Consider the following 21656-nt stretch of genomic DNA (forward strand, 5'->3'; position numbering starts at 1 on the left):
ATTTCTCCTTCATATTTGAATAAGATTCTTGCTGGGTACAGTAATCTGGGCTGTAGGTTATTTTCTTTCATCACTTTAAGTATATCTTGCCCTTCCTTCCTGGCCTGAAGAGTTTCTGTTGAAAGATCAGCTGTTATCCTTATGGGAATCTCCTTATGTGTTATTTGTTGTTTTTCCCTGGTTGCTTTTAATATTTGTTCTTTGTGTTTGATCTTTATTAATTTGATTAACATGTGTCTTGGGGTTTTTCACCTTGGGTTTATCCTGTTTGGGACTCTCTGGGTTTCTTGGACTTGAGTGATTATTTCCTTCCCCATTTTAGGGAAGTTTTCAACTATTATGTCCTTAAGTATTTTCTCATGACCTTTCTTTTTGTCTTCTTATTCTGGGACTCCTATGATTCGAATGTTGGAGCATTTCATATTGTCCTGGAGGTCTCTGAGATTGTCCTCATTTCTTTTAATTCGTTTTTGTTTTTTTCTCTCTGATTCATTTATTTCTACCATTCTATTTTCTATTTCACTTATCCTATTTTCTGCTTCCGTTATTCTATTATTTGTTACCTCCAGAGGTTTCTCATCTCATTTATTGCATTATTCATTATATGTTGACTCTTTTTTATTTCTTCTAGGTCCTTGTTAAACCTTTCTTGCATCTTCTCAATCCTTGTCTCCAGGCTATTTATCTGTGATTCCATTTTTATTTCAAGATTTTGGATCATTTTCACTATCATTATTTAGAATTCTTTATCAGGTAGATTCCCTATTTCTTCCTCTTTTGTTTGGTTTGGTGGACATTTCTCCTGTTCCTTTACCTGCTGGGTATTCCTCTGTCTCTTCATCTTTATATTGCTGCGTTTGGGGTGGCCTTTCTGTATTCTGGCAGTTTGTGGAGTTCTCTTTATTATGGAGTTTCCTCACTGTGGGCAGCATTGTGTCAGTGGCTTGTCAAGGTTTCTTGGTTAGGGAAGCTTGTGTTGGTGTTCTGATGGGTGGAGCTGGATTTCTTCTCCCTGTAGTGCAATGAAGTGTCCAATAATGAGTTATGAGATATCAATGGGTTTGGAGTAACTTTGGGCAGCCTGTATATTGAAGCTCAGGGGTGTGTTCCTGTGTTGCTGGAGAATTTTCATGGTATGTCTTGCTCTGGAACTTGTTGGCCCTTGGGTGGTGCTTGGTTTCAGTGTAGGTATGGAGGCATTTGAGGAGCTCCTATCGATTAATATTCCCTGGAGTCAGGAGTTCTCTGATGTTCTCAGGATTTGGACTTAAGCCTCCTGCTTCTGGTTTCAGTTTTATTTTTACAGTAGTCTCAAGACTTCTCCTTCTATACTGCACCATTGATAAAACATCTGTTTTTGAAGACAATGAACTGCTTTTCTGGGTGCCTGATGTCCTCTGCTGGCATTCAGAAGTTGTTTTGTGGAATTTACTCAGCGTTGAAATGTTCTTTTGATGAATTTGTGGGGGAGAAAGTGGTCTCCCTGTCCTATTCCTCTGCCATCTTCGGTATTGATCTCATCTTTAATTTCTTTCATCAATGTCATAGAGTTTTCTGAACAGAGGTATTTTACCTCCTCAGTTAGATTTATTCCTGGGTATTTTATTCCTTTTGATGTGACGGTAAATGGATTTGTCTTCTTAAATTCTCTTTCTGATAGTTCATTGTTAATGAATAGAAACACAACAGATTACTGTACATTAATTCTGTATTCTGCAGCCTTACCAAATCCATTGATGAACTCTAGTGATTTCCTAGGAGTATCTTTAGGATTTTCTATGTATAGTATCACAACATCTGCAAGCAGTGACAGCTTTCTTTCTTTTGCAATTTAGATTACTTTTACCTCTTTTTCTTGTGTGATTGCAGTGGCTAGGACTTCTAATACTGTATTGAATAAAAGTGTCACAAATGGACACTTATTCCTGTTCTTGTCTTATTCCTGATCTTAGAGTAAAGTGCTTTCAGCTTTTCACCTTTGAGTATGATTAGCTGTGGACTTGTGGACTTTTACTACATTGAGCTATGTTCCATCTATACCCTCTTTGTTGAGAATTTTTATCATAAATAAATGTTGGGTTTTATCAGAAAGTTATATAATAACTTTGATAAAGCATTTGGAATTTGTAAGATTTTTAATTCATATTGGATGCCCAACAGGAAATATAAATTTAAATCCCACCAAAAGTTTATAAAGTGTATATTTCCTTAAATCTTTACCAAATAGTTATTATATATATCTCAATTTTTTTAGAAAAATATAAATTTCAGTTAATGCTTCCTGCATACTTAAATTTCTTTTGTATTTTATTAGACAAGTTTATTTCTGTTCTGTTTCTTTATCTCACTGTGCTTTTATATTTAAACACTTTTAAAAGTTGAAGGCCTACAAAGTGCCATAGTTCAACAGATATTTATTAAGTGCAAAACAACACTCTAATAACTTCTTTTGAATCCCATAAGAATACCTATCTATAACCAAACCCAAAAGCAAATCCCATAAGAATACCTATCTATAACCAAACCCAAAAGCAATGAACTCATCCTAGACTTGGCGAATCAAGCATCTTCAAGCACAGCACACATATATTTTGATTTTATAAAATCTCTCCAAGAATTGGATGTATCTTAACTTTTAAAAGCCATTTTAATAGTGGATACATTTGTGTGATGTCTGACATGCACCATTAAGTAAATAACTAATGGCAATAGGTAGGGAGGACTTGTAGTAATTAAAATAGATTAAGTATATTAAACCACAATCAAATATATGATATGGTTGGATGCATATGTTGAAAGAGGCTTTTGATGGAAATGCAACTCAAAAAATTAAACAATGGGAAATGATGTGATTAAAGAAATATTAATTGTGCAATCAATAAGCATACATAAGCTGTATCTATATTAAGATATATCTAATAGCTGTATCTATATTACGCATAAGGAGATTATTTACTTAGAATTATCTTGGTACAATGATAGTTTTTTTCCAGGCAAAATTATGTGTTGTGGTTGAGAGTTACAGATTTCTTTTGATATCAAAAAGAAAATAGAAAATTAAAGCAGAAACCATATAGGAAAAGACAGAAATTTTTTAAACATAAAATCTCATGTGAGTGATATCAACACTTCCTTCTATATTTTAGAGCCCCTTAGAGAATTACTGTGGGCAATTTGTAGCAACCATGATTACGTGCCCTATTTAATTCCCATAATGACCATTAAAATGTAAGCAAATGATTATGATCATGTTAGCTTTTTATTATAGAGAAGTTACTACACATAACTATTAGCAAATCTTGCTAATCATTTTATATAAGCAAGTTTTCATAAGATTGTATTTTGATCCTTTGTTTTATGAAAGCAGTTTACTGGTTTTGGTATATTAAAAACTATTATAATAGTTAAAATGGCATATTGAAATCATCTAAAACCATTTTTATTATAACAGTGCATGAAAGAGATCAAGAATTAAAATGCTAAAATGATCATTTTTACAGTTAATAAGCATTTTTGCTGAAGTATTAGACTATATTTTGAGTATATTTTGTTTTCATTGCTTTAAAAGACAATTTGCTACTTTAAGAGTTCTGTTATCTTTTGTCTAATTCAGCATTTAGGAATCATGTTAGAGATCAAAATTTTTAAAATTATTATTATTTTCTACTATCCCCAAGTTACGAAAGCTGCAATAATTACCACATATGAGTAATTTTTATTTGAGGTATAAATAATGTAGATATTATTACCCCATTGTGCCCTGTAAGTAGAAAGCAGGAAAGTCAATAGAAATTTGTGTTATTATTTAAACATTAAGGTGTCCATGGCAAAGAATTTTATCTAAAATAATTTTTATCAATGAAAAAAAATTGAATAATTTTTTAAAACTTGTCCTTATCCACTGATCCCTTATATAATTGCATGACTGTAGAATCCACTATGGTAAACATACTTATGCTTGGATGGATATTTAGAACATACTTGAGCTGACCAAGGAAGGAACTTGCCATTCTTGTCCAAATACAAGCCTCCTCTTTTACTATAATTTTAACAAAATTTTTTAGCAGTGACTCTGTTAAGAAGGATGTGAATGACCTAAATTTTTATACTCATTTTTTTCTTCATTGCGTCTCTATTTGTGAACTCTGAATTAGCCCATATATTGCTGGGTTTTTTTGTACATCAGTAACAATTTCTATATTTATATCATGTATTTCATTCCATTGTTGTCTTTGTCCTCCTAGTTTGAAGAGTTGTTGTTTTTCTTTTAATCTCTTCTCCCCTGAACCATAAGATCTTTTATGTTAAATTTGCCCTCAAACTCTCTTGCTGTCTCTTTCTGTTCAGCTTCTGTCTGCCTCCCAGCTCCTTCTCTCTCAGTTAATCAGTAGAAGATATGGCACAGATTGTTTATCCAACAAATGCTATTTATTGATTGCTTACCACTGTTCTAGATGCTAGAAATGCATCCATAGGAAAATAGAAAATAACCATATCTTCATGGAGTATATATTCTTAAAGTGCTGTGCTCAGTCACTTTAATCGTGTCCAACTCTTTGCAACCCTGTGGATTATAGCCCACCACGTTATGTTCTAAAAGGGAAATAAGCAAAAGCATTATGTTGCATGTGCCTATAGTTTGCACATACTACAAAGATAAATTCAAGGAAGGGAAGGGGGTAGGAATATTGAGGAGGGGAATACTGGTTTAAGCATTGCTTAGGGAAGGCCTGTTTCACAAGGTGCTATATGTAATATAAACACAAGGGTTGCAGTACCACACAACTCCAGAGCCTCCTTCACTGTAATCTGCATGAATGGTGCCTCCTGAGTTGTGCTGGCCACAAGCTATGTGGCCCTCAATAGTACTCTGGTAAGGACTGGAAGGAGTAAGGGGAGAAATGTATGCAGATTTCTCAAGAAGAGAATTCTAGGCAGAGGGCAAAGGTGTCTTGTTTAAGACAGAAGGGTTTTTTAGATGTTTATGAATTATCAAAGCAGTCAGTGTGTCTGAAAGATGCTCAATGAATATCTGAATGTGATTTAATATCATCCCCAATCAATTATGTTGATTATGTATTGATTAAATTGACATTTCTAATGTTTGAAAACACTAAAGAGGAATTTAGTTTACTTTTTTTGTATTATATAACTCAAACCTTGTCATAGTTGAACACTTATCATCATAAAGATTTTCATTTTTGAAACCAAATTTAGTTAGATAAAATAAATACTGATGATGAATAAATACCATGTATTGACTGGCATATATATTATTATTCCTGATATACATATTATTTGAGAAAAAAATTTCTGCAGTTTAATAATATTCATCTTGTGGTCTGTGCAAGGAAGTTGCATTCCAGTGGTGAATTTAGTTTAGGCATGCTGAAATAAGTAAGAACACACAATTTGCAAATATTAGTGGCTTTGGATTTCTTTCTAGATAATTACATTGTGAAGAATCTTATTAAAAATATTTCTAAATTCTTTGGAAGAATGCCCATACTCAGAAGAAATCCAAAAGCAACTGCGTAGTGATTGAAAAATAAATAGAGCAGTGGTTTCTTTTGAATTGATGCCGAGCTTCTACCCATCTGGGACTCATAGCTCAATCAAAACGAAAGGGATGTTTTGGACAGAGAATAAAAGAAGTCATCTGAGCTTTTTCAGATACACTGTCTGTTTTAACCCTTTTCAAGTTGCAAGTTTTAGATCTCTCCTCCCTCAGCCCCAAAATGTTAGGGAAATTGTAATTCTTTGTTCCAGTCCTAGAATTTTCTGTTTTTCCAAGAGCTTTAAATGTTAACAATATAAACTAAACCACCAATTTTAAAGCAAAAATAACAACCAGGCTTCTCTAGCCTACACTTTGGGATATTAAATTCTAAGTGTATTGTGAGCAACTCATTTCAACAACCAATTACTGCTTCAAAGACCCAACGAAGACTAAGTAAGAAAGTATCATCTACCTCACATTTCTGAAGTGTATGTGCTCTGTGTGAGCCAAGCCCCATGAAGCGCTGAACCAAACAACCACAGCAGGTTCCTATCCTCTCGGTTATTCAGCATTAATTTCTTAATGCCTGGTTGGGCTTGCTGATGAGTGGCCTCTATCTCTCAGGTATTCTGCAACATTGATTTCCAGCCTTGGAGTGAATTATTTGTTCGTTTTCTCTTTGCATGATTTAACACAGTTGGATTGCTACGAAGAGAGGGGGAGGGAAAGGAAGCTCTGGAATAGATGTGCCCTACTTGAAGCTTCTGTTTAGTAATACTGATGTGAATGTACATGTTTTTTAAAAGACTGCTAAGATTTCTTCTAGCTATAAAGTTCTAATATTTTGCATTTAACTACCAAGTGCTTATAATTAAACATTTTAATACCCAATATATGATGTTTACAATTAAGATCACTGTAATAAAACGGTTTCAGTGGATATGAGTCCCTCCAATGGAATACTGGTTTCTTTAATTTACTAGCAGAAAAAATGTTTTATTAATGTATCTTCCTGAAACATTTCTGAACCAGTTCAAAGGCTCTTTTGCACGGTTGCTGTTTTATAATTTAGTGCAATTGCTTTGAGCAAAATTGTCATCTTTTCCATTTCTTTTGTGTTTTTCTTTAATATAACAGTGAGTCCTCTAAGTTTTTGAATACTAAATCTTGGCAGCATTTGGCATCAATAAGAGTTTTAATATCTGAAAACTTGTCTGATATAAAATCACTTAGAAATAAGAACAGTGTACACACACAAAGCAGTGTGTATTTCTGAATCATAACCCCTTGTATTATGAATGTTCATGTTTTCATCATCTACTCGCATCCTTATCAGTATTCCAAAATAAAAATTTGCTATTAAAAATAAAGTTACTTATTATGCACTTTAAAATTATCATTTGTGATTCTTCTGGAAGAAACTCTTTCCTGGAAAATATAATGAATTTTTATATCAACCTCAATAATCAATAATTTTCCCAGTATTTCTTCAAAGATAATTCTACCTTCAAATATGTCAAATAAGTCCTTAAATGGACACAAACACTTCTGAATACCAGTAATAGTATGATAAAAATTAGGGTATATTTTATATTCAGATGATACAGAGTCTACAGATTCATGCAAAATAATTAGAATTTCTAAATAAACAAAAATGTTAAATTATCATAATGTTTTCTGACATGTGTTTCCATATCTGAATATTCCTCAAAAATGTACTAATATTGCTCTCTAAAGTCAGTGTCAAAATATTTTTAAATGAATGAAATTTCAAAATGTTTCTGATATACCAATTCTACAAATTCACATGTTGGCATGAAGAGATAGAAATTGAATGTAATTGGATATTATGCTGAGCATATTAGATTCATCATATAGTCAAGTGACCAACTAATTATTTTAAATTTCAGAAAGTATAGTAGTAACCAAAAGATGGAAGAATCTGTCTTCTGGTGAACATTCTAAACTTAGCTCTAAATTTTAAAGCAAAAATGTTATTGTGAACTATAAAAAAGACCAACAAATAAATTATAAGGTTAAGATGTTAAAAATCTATGCATATTTGGCTATTTTGACTAATTTTGCATATTTTGTATCATTTAAATAGATCTTATCTGAAAATGTTTAAATGGATATGAATTTTAAATGGCTTATACTATTTTAGACAGTTTTATTCCCTTCAAATATTAGTTAATGCTCTTGTGAATACATATCATGATCCAGTTTTTCTCATAATGATTTAGAACATTGACAGTAACAAGCAACAGCATTATCAAAAACAAGACGTCCCTAAAATTAAAAGCACCTTTGTGTTTTTCTATCTGTGAAGGACATGTGTGGATGGATGGGGAGATGAAAAAGAGGGAGGCTCATAAACAAATCCATCATAGCACAGTACTGTAATTATAGATTTATTAAAATGAATTTAGTCTCTGATGGTCAGTCAATATGCCAAAGAGTAATTCTAATTATCTTCTAAATTGTTTGCATCTGTGACTAATCCTACTGTAATACATCTTTGCCAATCAACACATATCATTTCTGAATATGGCTTATTTATATCTGTCAGTTTTCAGTGTAATTTTACACTATATGCACACATTTTTCTCCTTTGTAATTATTTTTCACCTACCCTACATAGAAAAAGTGAAAGTGAAATAAGTCAGTTGTATCCGACTCTTTGCAACCCCATGGACTGTAGCCTACCAGGCTCCTCTGTTCATGGGATTTTTTCCAGGCAAGAATACTGGAGTGGGTTGCCATTTCCTTCTCCAGGAGATCTTCCCAATCCAGAGATTGAACATGGGTCTCCCACGTTGTAGGCAGATGCTTTACTGTCTGAGCCACCGAGAAAGTAGAAGAGCCACTGTTATTCTACTGAGAAATTAAACAGGATTTGAATCAGATTTTAGAACTTCTGAAATAATTAGTTCACACCTGATTTTTGCTTTGGAAACATAAGTAGAGGCCACTTATGCATATTACTAAAATAAAAAATAGAATTAAAACATCTATTAAAATGGGAAGTACTTGAACATTAAGCCAGCATGAAAGGCAACTGAAAAACTTAGAGCTGTGAAATTTATCATCCTCTTCAAGACTCGGCAATGTTCTTTTGGAAGAGAAAGACATTATTTTATATTACCTCTCTAAGGTCCCTTGCAAACCTGAAATTCAAAATAAAGGAAATGCAAATTTCAGTATTAATATGTAAACAAAACCTTTCTGTGTATGTGTCTGCTGTCAGAAAAGAAACAAGAGGATAGCTTTGTACCAGGCAAAATAAATCTATGACATGTTCTCTTATGCTTATAAACATGTATGGGAAAGAAGCCACACTCTTCTCACTAAAAGAAAGACATTTATTTCAAAGTTTCTGCCAGATTTTTGGTATTACTAATAGATAAACTGCCTATGATCACAAGTAAAGAGCTCTTTAGTAGCGTTTGAGATATGTATAGGAAGATCTGGACCTGTGTGTGACTAACAGCAAAGAGAGACCAAAATAAATTACTAAAACTGGGAGGAACTTTCAACTGTGGACACAATCAGAGCAAAACAGACTGAAAGAACAACAAAAAGACATTCCACATCAGACACACCGTGTAGGTGGGAAGGCCATGAGACTTTTAAGAACAAGGATATATATTATTCAGTGTTATACTTTTTATAACAGCTGTTTTGATAATATAACCCTTGAATTCAGCCCTGAGTCTTGAGCAAAATTTTCCACAGAGAATAAGCTTTAGATGTTTTGTTTTAAGGACTGAATCCAGAGTGGTTTCCATTGGCAAAAAGAAGTGACAAAAGAGTTAGCACGTCTGGAAGTAAGCTACAGTAACTGTGCAATATTTACTGGATAGAAAATTAAAGTTGAGGAGACTAAGAAAAATAAATACTTTGAATATCCTTTAAAATACTGAAAAATATGAAGTGAAGTGAAAGTCACTCAGTTGTACCTGACTCGAGGGAGTAGGTAGCTTTTCTCTTCTCCAGAAGATGATCCCCTGGGTTGGGACCTAGTGATCAAACCCAGGTCTCCTGCATTGCAGGTGGATTCTTTACCAGCTCAACCACAAGGGAAGTCCAAGATACTGGAGTGGGTAGCCTATCCCTTCACCAGTGTATCTTCCAGACCCAGGAATCAAACTGGGGTCTCCTGCATTGCAGCCAGATTCTTTACAAACTGAGCTACCAGGGAAGCTCCCCCGACTACCCCCCCACACACAAAAAAAAAGAAAGAAAGAAAAGGGCTTCCATTAAAAAATAAAGCAAGTGTCTCATGGAGATGAGAAAAGTGATATTGTCTTATAGTTTTAAATCTTCCCTGAGTACAAATAAACATTTTCGTTTCTGTTCTGAATAATTTTGAGTAAGTATTCATTAAGAAGCTGCTCAGACACTTTCAAAACAGTGGGTACTGGTGTTTGCCCATTATATATTCTTAATCTTTCAGTTAGGACATTCTGGAATGAGGTTGTAGAACAGATGTAAAAGAAATTTCAATTCTAGAGAATATTTATAGTTAAAGAGAATTGTAACTAGTAGTGATTTCAAATAGTAAAGAATTGTCTGTGAGACCTAACTCTGTGACCTCATCTCTGGCCACTGTCCCCACTATGACCCTACTTTTGCCAAAGCTAATTTGTTTCTTTCTTAAATCACAAGAATATGCACACTGTACTACTGGCTGCATGTTGTTGATGAAAGACAATCACAAGGTGAACTCAGATAACACTGTGGAAAAGAATACTCCTTCCATGGTGGTGAAACACTATTTAGTCTACCTTCAAATAGAATATGGATTTGAAGGGTTTCCTTTTAACAGTGTATCAGTTGAGTTCAGTTCAGTCACTCAGTTGTGTCCGACTCTTTGCGACCTCATGAATGGCAGCATGCCGGGCCTCCCTGTCCACCACCAACTCCCAGAGTTCACACAAACTCACGTCCATTGAGTCGGTGATGCCATCCAGCCATCTCATCCCCTGTCGTCCCCTTCTCCTGCCCCCAATCCCTCCCAGCATCAGAGTCTTTTCCAATGAGTCAACTCTTCACATGAGGTGGCCAAAGTACTGGAGCTTCAGCTTTAGCATCATTCCTTCCAAAGAAATCCCAGGGTTGATCTCCTTCAGAATGGACTGGTTGGATTTCCTTGCAGTCCAAGGGACTCTCAAGAGTCTTCTCCAACACCACAGTTCAAAAGCTTCAATTATTTGGCACTCAGCCTTCTTCACAGTTCAACTCTCTCCTCCATACATGACCACAGGAAAAACCATAGCCTTGACTAGACAGACCTTAGTCGCCAAAGTAATGTCTCTGCTTTTGAATATGCTATCTATGTTATCTATCATAACTTTTCTTCCAAGGAGTAAGCATCTTTTAATTTCATGGCTGCAATCACCATCTGCAGTGATTTTGGAGCCCCCCAAAATAAAGTCTGACACTCTTTCCACTGTTTCCCCATCTATTTCCCATGAAGTGATGGGACTGGATGCCATGATCTTCGTTTTCTGAATGTTGAGCTTTAGGCCAACTTTTTCACTTTCCTCTTTCACTTTCATCAAGAGGCTTTTTATTTCTTCTTCACTTTCTGCCATAAGGGTGGTATCATCGGCATATCTGAGGTTATTGATATTTCTCCCGGCAATCTTGATTCCAGCTTGTGTTTCTTCCAGCCCAGCGTTTCTCATGATGTACTCTGCATAGAAGTTAAATAAGCAGCGTGATAATATACAGCCTTGACATACTCCTTTTCCTATTTGGAACCAGTCTGTTGTTCCATGTCCAGTTCTAACTGTTCCTTCCTGACCTGCATAGAGATTCCTCAAGAGGCAGGTTAGGTGGTCTGGTATTCCCATCTCTCTCAGAATTTTCCACAGTTTATTGTGACCCACACAGTCAAAGGCTTTGGCATAGTCAATAAAGCAGAAATAGATGTTTATCTGGAACTCTCTTGCTTTTTCTATGATACAGCAGATGTTGGCAGTTTGATCTCTGGTTCCTCTGCCTTTTCTAAAACCAGCTTGAACATCAGGAAGTTCACGGTTCATGTATTGCTAAAGCCTGGCTTGGAGAATTTTGAGCATTACTCTACTAGCATGTGAGATGAGTGCAATTATGTGGTAGTTTGAGCATTCTTCTGCATTGCCTTTCTTTGCGTTTGGCATGAAAACTGACCTTTTCCATTCCTGTGGCCACTGCTGAGTTTTCCAAATTTGTGGGCATATTGAGTGCAGCACTTTCATAGCATCATCTTTCAGGATTTGAAATAGCTCAACTGGAATTCCATCACCTCCACTAGCTTTGTTCATAGTGGTGCTTTCTAAGGCCCACTTGACTTCACATTCCAGGATTATGCATAACCAAATTGACTCTGTCATTTGCCACTCCACATGCAGTTTGATAATAAAATCCCACCTGGAACAAGTCCAAATGCAGAGGACAAATGGGATTGACTGGAGTGAGTGGGTTAGTTACTAGTTAGACAAAAATGATAATTAACATAATTATATCCTTTTAGAGCCAGATGATAGACATATTTCAAATTAAATACAAACTCCAATTAATTGGTAGTGGCTGCCTGGAGGTCTGGGTTGAGAAGATTTACACTTGAAGGCTAAATGAATAAACACTCCTTGGCTAATCATTGATATATGCAAGATCACTAAGTAGAGTAATGGCTGTTCCTGAGCTAGATATTCACACATTGTGCCCTGGAGAAATTTTAATGAGGGCTATCATGGAACCCATTTACACTATTAAGTAGCTATGTAAACTTGGCCACTTAACACAGGTGTGACTGCTTATTTATACAGAGTATGGGGTTAAATATTAGTACCTACCTAAGGATTTGTGTTTGCTTTATGTTTATTCAGGGAAGGGATGGTACATAAATGAAACTAACTTAATAAGTTGCTTGCTGCTGCTGCTGCTGCTGCTAAGTCACGTCAGTCGTGTCCGACTCTGTGTGACCCCGTAGACAGCAGCCCATCAGGCTCCCCTGTCCCTGGGATTTTCCAGGCAAGAACACTGGATTGGGTTGCCATTTCCTTCTCCAATACATCAAAGTGGAAAGTGAAAGTGAAGTTGCTCAGTCGCAACCCCATGGACTGCAGCCTACCAGGCTCCTCCGTCCATGGGAGTTTCCAGGCAGGAGTACTGGAGTGGGGTGCCATTGCCTTCTCCAATAAGAGTATATAGCAAAATTGCTTAGCAGAGTATATAACAAAAATTAAGGAATCAATAAATGCTAATTGTTGTATTTTTAACAACCACAACCATGCAAGCCATCAGGCTCATTCACCTGTGTCAGACATTATGCTAAGAATTTTATATCTTTTCTTTCCTTGCAACAATAAAATAAATAAGTTACTGCTGTTACATAAATGAAGACAATTAACTGTTGAGAACTTGAGGGGAAGCTGAAATAATCCAGATTTGTGATTTATTGACTGTGGCAACCTCTATTATCCTAAGCATGCACATATTTTTACTTGTAATAATAACTTGTATTAGTATAAATAAAATTAATATATTTTGTTTGAATAAGATATTTCTGAAAGCTCTATTTGTAATTATCCAAAAAGGAATATAGGTATTATCATATGACTTGAATTTTTCTTAGGAGAAAAATTTATAGGAAATTTAGGAAAAAAAGGAAACAAAGCCATGTTGACCATTCAGAGAGATAGATATTAAGTATGCTCACATTAAAATTTGTAACTAGTCAGAAATATTGTTATTGTTATTATTGGGCAACAATACAAATTGTGATACAATAATTAAGTACAATTTTTTCTCCCAAAAAGCTGATAAATAAATAACTAATCTTCCTAAGGGCTTCCCTGGTGACTCAGCAGAAAAGAATTCACCTGCCAATGCAGAAGATGTAGGTTCAATCTCTTGGACAGAAAGCTCTGGAGGAGAGAAAGGTAAACCCTTCAATATTCTTGCCTGGGAAATTCCATGGACAGAGGACCCTTGTGGGCTCCATCCCATGGGGTTGCTAAAGACTCAGATATGACTTAGTGACTAAACAACAACAAATCTTCCTGAACAGGTCTTGGGAGTAAATAAGCTAATCATATGAGAGTTTTTCCTGAAATTTCAACCTTCAGGGAGACATAAAAACGAGTATTACAATAAAATGTATGACCAATCTAGACAGCATATTCAAAAGCAGAGACATTACTTTGCCAACAAGAGTCCATCTAGTCAAGGCTATGGTTTTTCCTGTGGTCATGTATGGATGTGAGAGTTGGACTGTGAAGAAAGCTGAGCACTGAATTGATGCTTTTGAACTGTGGTGTTGGAGAAGACTCTTGGGAGTCCCTTGGACTGCAAGGAGATCCATCCAGTCCATTCTAAAGGAGATCAGTCCTGGGTGTTCTTTGGAAGGAATGATGCTAAAGCTGAAACTCCAGTACTTTGGCCACCTCATGCAAAGAGTTGACTCATTGGAAAAGACTCTGATGCTGGGAGGGATTGGGGGCAGGAGGAGAAGGAGATGACAGAGGATGAGATGTCTGGATGGCATCACCAACTCGATGGACGTGAGTTTGAGTGAACTCCAGGAATTGGTGATGGACAAGGAGGCCTGGTGTGCTGCAATTCATGGGGTCGCAAAGAGTTGGACATGACTGAGCGACTGAACTGTACTGAACTGAACTGGTAGGAAAAAAAAAAAAAAATAAAATTTTTTTTTTTTTTTTTTTTTTTTTAGAAAAGGGTAGAGTGTTTATGGAATGTTTACTAGTCCTAGTTAAAAGAACTAGAAGGGTAAAAAAGAGCCAATCTACAGTATCTATGCCTAGAAAATAAGCCTTTTTTTTTTTTTTTCAGACAGACAATTTTGGAGTCAAGCAATGACCTGCCATAGTCACAGAGGAATTGAATCTGTGTTATCTACCAATGCAGTTTGACAACTACAACCTTATATGCAGATTTTCTTTTTGGCTCAGTTTATTCCTGCTTCTTGGGATCATTTCCCAAATAAGGCGCTGTTTAAGGAGAACACAAATTAAATCAAAGTATTGTATATTTACTTGAGTAACCAACGACTCTTTTATAAATTTATTTTTCACTTAACATAAAGAAAACTTTTATACCTTATTATCACTGATTTTATTTTCTAATTTCTGTCTAAAATTTGTGTATCATTAAGTGCATTGACAGAGAATGAGATGCTTGATTTGTATCATTGATTCAATAGACATGAGTTTGAGCAAACTCAGGGAGATAGTGAAGGACAGGGAAGCCTGCTGTGCTTCAGTCCTTGGGGTTGCAAAGAGTCAGTAGTGACTTAACAACTGAACACCAAAAAGTACATTGCAATTTTTTTTTCTATTAAATATATTCATTTTAATAGTGCTAAGTCTCTTCAATCATGTCCGATCCTATGTGTGCCTATGGACCTTAGCCAGCCAGGCTCCTCTGTCCATGGGATTCTCCAGGCAAAAATACTGGAGTGGGTTGCCATTCCCTTCTCCTCATTTCAATAGATGATGTGCTAAAAATAGAAAATACCAGGATATGTTTATATATAACCTTTTTATTTCTCCACCTCTTTGCCACCTCTTCATATGCTTACTTGTTCTACTTAAGTGTAAATGACTATATGGCCTTCATCTGACTGAACCTTCTTGTGTGTCCTTAAAGCATAGAACAATTTCATACCACAGTGGACATGTTTGTGGTGTCCTAAAGATGCTTTCTTCAATGGACATTATAATTTTTCAAAGAAAACATGTTTTCCAATTTTGGCTTCTGTAATTCTTAGATGGGAATTGTCATCTGTTGGTCAGTTTCTGCCATTGGTCATGTACACAGGTGACAAACATGCAGATTACATAAATATATTATTCTACATCAGTAGTTGGTGAACTATGGTCTATGGACCAAATATGGCCTACCACTGTTTTTGGGAAAACTTTTATTAGTGTATAGTCAGTACCATTTGATTATATTGATATGTTGTCTATGGCTGTTTTCACACTACAAGAGCAGAATGGGGTAGTTGTAACAGAGACTATGTGGCATGAAAGCCAAACATCTAGTTTTTTAAAGAAAAAGTTTGCTGATCTCTGTTTTACACTAGAATTCTGAAATCTCTTTTGTTCTTCATTTTGTGTCTACCTGTAAGTTTTTTATGTTGTCTCAACAGAAGCTGTGGATTTGTATCTTATTCTCCAGTTGCAAAACATAAGATCACTTATCTTTAATAATAATTTCCAGGATTGAAACCTTTAAAACATGTAGGAGACAGAGGACATTCCAGACAGAAATAAACTGTGACTTTTATTGACACTTGCAAGTTTTACTGTTCTTGTTACAGCAGTTCTGTGAACACTCTGATGAGATCTCTCAAGAGATAACTTGTTTCTAAGAGGAGCATATTTAGCTGACACATTATTCCTGCTGATATCTGAGACCTGACACAGGATACAAGCCAAGGCTATGTTTCCTTCATCAGTGGCTGAACTCACCTGAGTCCTCTGGGACTCCTCTTGGGATTGGACGTGTGTTTGCCAGAATTTCACTGCAGTCTGAGTCACTTTCTACCCAGCCCTTTATACCTCCCTCGGCCCTTTTTCTGAAAGGTTTTTCTACCCAACCCTGCTTTCTTTGCCTTTTATCTAAAAAACCTTTACTCCCAACAAATATCTTGAATATGTAATTCTGTCTTGGCATCTATTTTTGGAGAACCAAACCTACTTGTTCTGTTCTTTCCATTTGTTGTATGTTATCATTCCACTCAAATGAACAAATGAAAACAAAAAGAAAGTTATATATTAAAAAAGTAATATCAAAAAAGAAAGAAAGTAATATCAAAATAATGCATATCTGGAGAGTGGCAGTTTCTGGAAATTATTTGTCAGATTATAACTTGGAAGACCTATTGAGAGGTAATTTCCATTAGCCTCTTGTGTTTCTCCATATCTTATAAGCAGGGAATTGACTCTGTTACAGTTTCCTGAACTACATTTTTCAAGGCTGAAACAGGGATTGTTTCTTCCTGTGGTGGCAGATAACAGGTTTGATTGCTGTCCAGGGTAATAATCTGTCCCTCCAGGGCAAATATTTGACAGGTTTTTAGTAGATTCTTTAAAAGATTGGAGTCTTCTAAGTTTGTATTTCTCACTTGTGATGCAAATGACCTGTGTGGACAGCATCCACCCTGGTGGCTCCACATTGGCCCATGAAACACAGGGTCCAAAGGTAACTAATGTAAAAATCTACTTAAGATATCTATTTTAAATTTAAAATATAAAACAATATTTTACAAAATTATTGAATGCAGAGTAAATAACTGTTGTCTTTTTGCCCAAACACAGGTTTTCCTATCTTAATTCTGTGAAAGGTAAATACTGTTTTATTGAAAATTAGACCTTAACATTCTGTTGACTCATGAAAATCATTTTGATTTGCTACTTGAAAATGCAGGAAGGAAAAAAAGTTCCCAAAACCCTATAAAGAAATCACTTAGTTAGGATTTCAAAATATTTTTATCAAACAGTGTGCCCATTGATTTAGGTGGATAGATCACTTAGGTATTTTTATTCCTTCAAAATCCACACCATTGCTTTAGATGGAAGCAGATTTCTGGTATAAATTATGCCTCTATCAGGCATTGGAGAAATGAATGACAGGACTAAGCACCTCATGTAGGAGTCTCCTCGATTACCCTTCAGCAGTCTAGCTGTCTGTGTGTTCAGTTCATGTTCAGCTATGATGATTATTTTATGCTAATAAAGTAATATTATATAGTTTTAAATTGAGACAGAAATAAGCAAAATGAGCCTGGAGAGGACTCTGCAGCTGTGTAGACTGACTGTATAAGGTCCTTGGGGGATGTGATTATCAGAAGACTGAATCATCATTAGGATAATTAGTGTACTTGGCAACTACATTAGTGGAATTATTGTCATTGCTCACAGCTTGTCAGTGCAGGATTTTTTGATCTGGTAAATTTCACTTTTACAAATGCAACTGACCATATGAATGAAATCAAGAGAAGTAAACACTTTTGTTATTTCTATTCAGTTCCAGAACTAACAAATGAAAAGTGAATATATTTAAGCCCCAAAGGGGGTATTTTTTGAATTAAATGGTTATCTTGCAACTGTCTTGGATGTAAACTTAAATAATTAAAATAAAATATGCTGCTATTTATGAACAGATTATCCATTTAATTTTCAGTGCTTATTATGAGTCAGTTCTTAAAAGATAAATATTGAGGCCATTTTTGTAGTTGAAGTATAGCTGGTTTACAATGTTGTGTTAGTTTCAGGGGTACAGCAAAGTGATTCAGTTATTTCTGTGTGTATGTATATATGTATATACACACATATATATATGTATGTATTCTTTTTCAGATTCTTTTTCCTTATAGGTTATTACAAAATATTGAATATAGTTCTGTGTGCTATACAGTGGTCCTTGTTTGTTATCTACTTATGTATATTAGTGTGTATAAGTTAATCCCAAACTCCAAAAATATGAAACAGTTCACAAATTTGCACATCATCCTTGCTCAGAGGCCATGCTCATCTTTTCTGTATCATTCTAATTTTTAGTTTGTGTGCTATAGAATCCAACATAAGGCCATTCTTATATATATCTTAGTTATTACTTTGCTTGATATTCTGTGGATCTGCCATGAGAGTTCACATGTGGTTTCCACTTTGTAGATTCTACTTTGGAATAAATCACACCTTGAAAAAGTACAAAGGAGCTGCTCATATATAGTTACTGTTAAGTGATACTCTTTCTGTTTACTTGTTAAATAAGTTAAATTTCTTTATTATTATTATTATTTACTTTACAACATTGTATTGGTTTTGCCATACATCAACATGAATCCACCACAGGTAAGCTAAATTTCTGATTAAGGATAGCTGCCCTCTGATCATTCTATGACCCAATCACAACAGAACATTGACTGTTCAGGTTTGACAAAATTATCTGTTCTATCCTAGAGAATGACAGCTTTGCTCCACATGATGTTTACAATTGTTTTCACTAGGCTGAACTTTGAAGCACAAAGCTGTCCAATTTATCATGTTTTGCTTATTTCATCAAATTGATTGGGTGAATACTCACTATACAGAAACTCTGTCTTTTCAACTTCTCACCAAGTTTACCTTTTCTCAATAAGAAAGTGAAGGACCATTTGTCTGTCCTTACTGAAAGAGTATGAAATGTTGTTGGGAGTCTTACTGTTTTTTGTCATGTTTATTTGGGCCTTACATTGTTTTTTGGACCCTCTTTTCCTCCATTTTTTTTTTCATCTCTCCTGTCCCCATAAGAGTAGTCAATCTTGGCAAAAGTCATAGAGCTGACTTGTTTTCAAGAAGGGGAATGGGAAGAAGCTCCTTGACATTATCTTGGCAATGATTTTTTGGATATGACTCTGAAAGCAAACACAACAGATGCAAAAATCAACAAATGTGACTATGTCAGACTTAAAAACTTCTGCACAGGAAAAGAAACAACAAAATGAAAAGCAACCTGAAGAATGGGAGAAAGCTTTGGCAAATCATATTTCAGTTAAGGGATTGATGATCAAAATATATAAAGCACTTACACAACTCAATGGCAACAAAAAATCCAATTAAAAACCAAGCAGGGAAACTAAATAGATGTATTTCCAAAGATTGCATTCAGATGGCCAATGGGTACATGAAAATATGCTCAACATCACTAATTATTGGGAAATTCATATCATCAGTAAGATAGCACCTCATACCTCTTAGAATGACTATCACCAAAAAGATGAGACAGCAAGTGTTGGTGAGGATGTGGGAAAAAAGAGAACTCTTTATATACTGTTGGTGGGAATGTAAATTGGTACAGTTACTACGGAAAATAATATGGAGGTTCCTCAAGAATTAAAATTAGAACTGCCATGTGGCCTAGCAAGTTCACTTCTGGGTATATACTCAAAGAAAATGGAAGCAGGGTATCTAAGAGATATAATCATATCTGTGTTTATTGTAGCATTTTTACAATGCCCAAGATAAGCAAGCAACCTAAATGCCCATCAACAGATGAATGGATCAAAGATGTTTGTGTATGTGTGTATTTGATGCTTGAAAAAAAATAAGGGTTAGAGGTGCTAACCCTCCCTACAATGGAAAAATGGAGTGTAACTTTACAGATTTCCCTGCTTCTATGTCCTCAGGTTCAACCAAACTTGAACCAAACTTGAACATATTTAGTGAAAGGAATATGCTTACAAGTGGACCCAGGCATTTCAAATCCATGTTTTTCAAGTGTTTACTGTATATTCTATACACTGGAATCGTATTCAGCCATGAGAAGGAAAGATATCCTGCCTTTCCTAGTATTCTAGTATTCTGGATGGACCTTGAACACATTATGGAAAGTGAGATCCATCAGACAAAGAATCACACATACACAATATCACTTATGTGTGGAATCTAAAAATGCCAGACTTGTAAAAGCAGAGAGTAAAATGGTATTTCCAGGGATTGAGGGTAGATGTATAGGACAGATGTTGTTCAAGTGTACAAACTTGGCAGTGAGTGGTAAATATATCCTAGAGGTCTGATGTGTAGTATCATGAACATAGAGAACAGTATTATAATCACCAAACTTGCTGAGAAACTGGAAGTTAATGATTTCAACCACTAAAAAGATATGATACTTGTGTAATTCAGTATTGATTCTAATTATCATTCCAGTGTGTAATCACATTACAATGTGTTAATGTATAAATTTAACATGCTGTAATCTTATACAGCTGGGGGGAGTCTTCCTTGGTGGCTCAGATGGTAAAGAATCTGACTGCAATGCAAGAGACCTGGGTTTGATCCCTGGATTGGGAAGATCCCCCAGAAGGGAGGGCATAGCAATCCACTCCAGTATTCTTACCTGGAGAATCCCCATGGACAGAGGAGCCTGATGGCTACAGTCCATGCGTTTGCAAAGAATCAGACATGACTGAGTGACAAAGCACAATGTACACAGCACAATCTTATATTGAATCAATGTTATATGTCATATAATTTTTTAAAAAATGAATTAGGGGAATCTGACAGTGGACGCGGAGAAGGCAATGGCACCCCACTCCAGTACTCTTGCCTGGAAAATCTCATGGATGGAGGAGGAACTTGGTAGGCTGCAGTCCATGGGGTCGCTAAGAGTTGGACACGACTGAGCGACTTCATTTTCACTTTTCACTTTCATGCATTGGAGAAGGAAATGGCAACCCACTCCAGTGTTCTTGCCTGGAGAATCCCCGGGATGGCGGAGTCTGGTGGGCTGCCATCTATAGGGTCGCACAGAGTTGGACAGGACTGCAGCGACTTAGCAGCAGCAGCAGCAGACAATGGATGTAGGGATATCACAACCTACTCCTCAGACTTACTGTCTTTTCTATGGAAGATAAAAGATCACTTATTGTGTTTTCTCCATTAAAAGAGGACCCCACATGTGTACTTTGAAAAATACTAAAAATTCTTTACCAGCAAATAAATATCACAATCAATAAAAGTATAAAAAGTTAAATATTTAAGAACAAAATTCAGACAGTTATAAAAGCTTATAATCAGAAGTAATTTTTTTCAGTTGTGAGGAAAAATAAAAACAAAACATTGAAAAACTAAAATATAACCACAGATAATAAACATTACAATTCATAATAGGAATGGGTTTGTCAATGAGCATACAACGGTTCTGTATCCCCAAACAGGGAAAGGGATACATGCCTAAAGAAGACTGTACCTCTCCCCGTTACTTCAGTAACTGTTGAAATGTAGTATATTTTTACCTTCTCTTTTTAACTTCGAAACAACAATTCTATCATTCTTTTTCAAAAACCATTTTTATTTATTTACTTTTGGCTGGACTGGGTCTTCATTGCTTCGTGCAGGCTTTCCTTAGTTGTGACAAGTGGTGGCTGGTCTTAACAGCAGTGCGTAGACTGCTCATTGTGGTGGCCTTTTCTGTTGTAGAGACAGGCTGTAGGTGCAAGGGCTTCAGCAGTTGCAGCACATGAGCTGGTGGGCCCTTGACTGTGGGCTCAGTGGTTGTGGCACATGGGCTTGTTTGCTCCGTGGCATGTGGAATTTTCTGGACGAGGGATTGAACCTATGTCCCCTTCATTGGCAGACAGATTCTTATCCACTGAGAC

General features: G+C 35.6%; 1 non-coding gene across 1 annotated transcript; it reads right to left on the minus strand.

Moving 5' to 3' along the window:
* Positions 1-17991: 17991 nt before the first annotated feature.
* LOC120871675 lies at positions 17992-18098 on the minus strand. The gene has a single exon (XR_005723098.1). It is a non-coding gene; the product is annotated as a U6 spliceosomal RNA (small nuclear RNA).
* Positions 18099-21656: the final 3558 nt, after the last annotated feature.

This window comes from Oryx dammah, unplaced genomic scaffold (assembly GCF_014754425.2).
Source record: "Oryx dammah isolate SB20612 unplaced genomic scaffold, SCBI_Odam_1.1 HiC_scaffold_12, whole genome shotgun sequence".
In the NCBI taxonomy this organism is placed as follows: Eukaryota; Metazoa; Chordata; class Mammalia; order Artiodactyla; family Bovidae; genus Oryx; species Oryx dammah.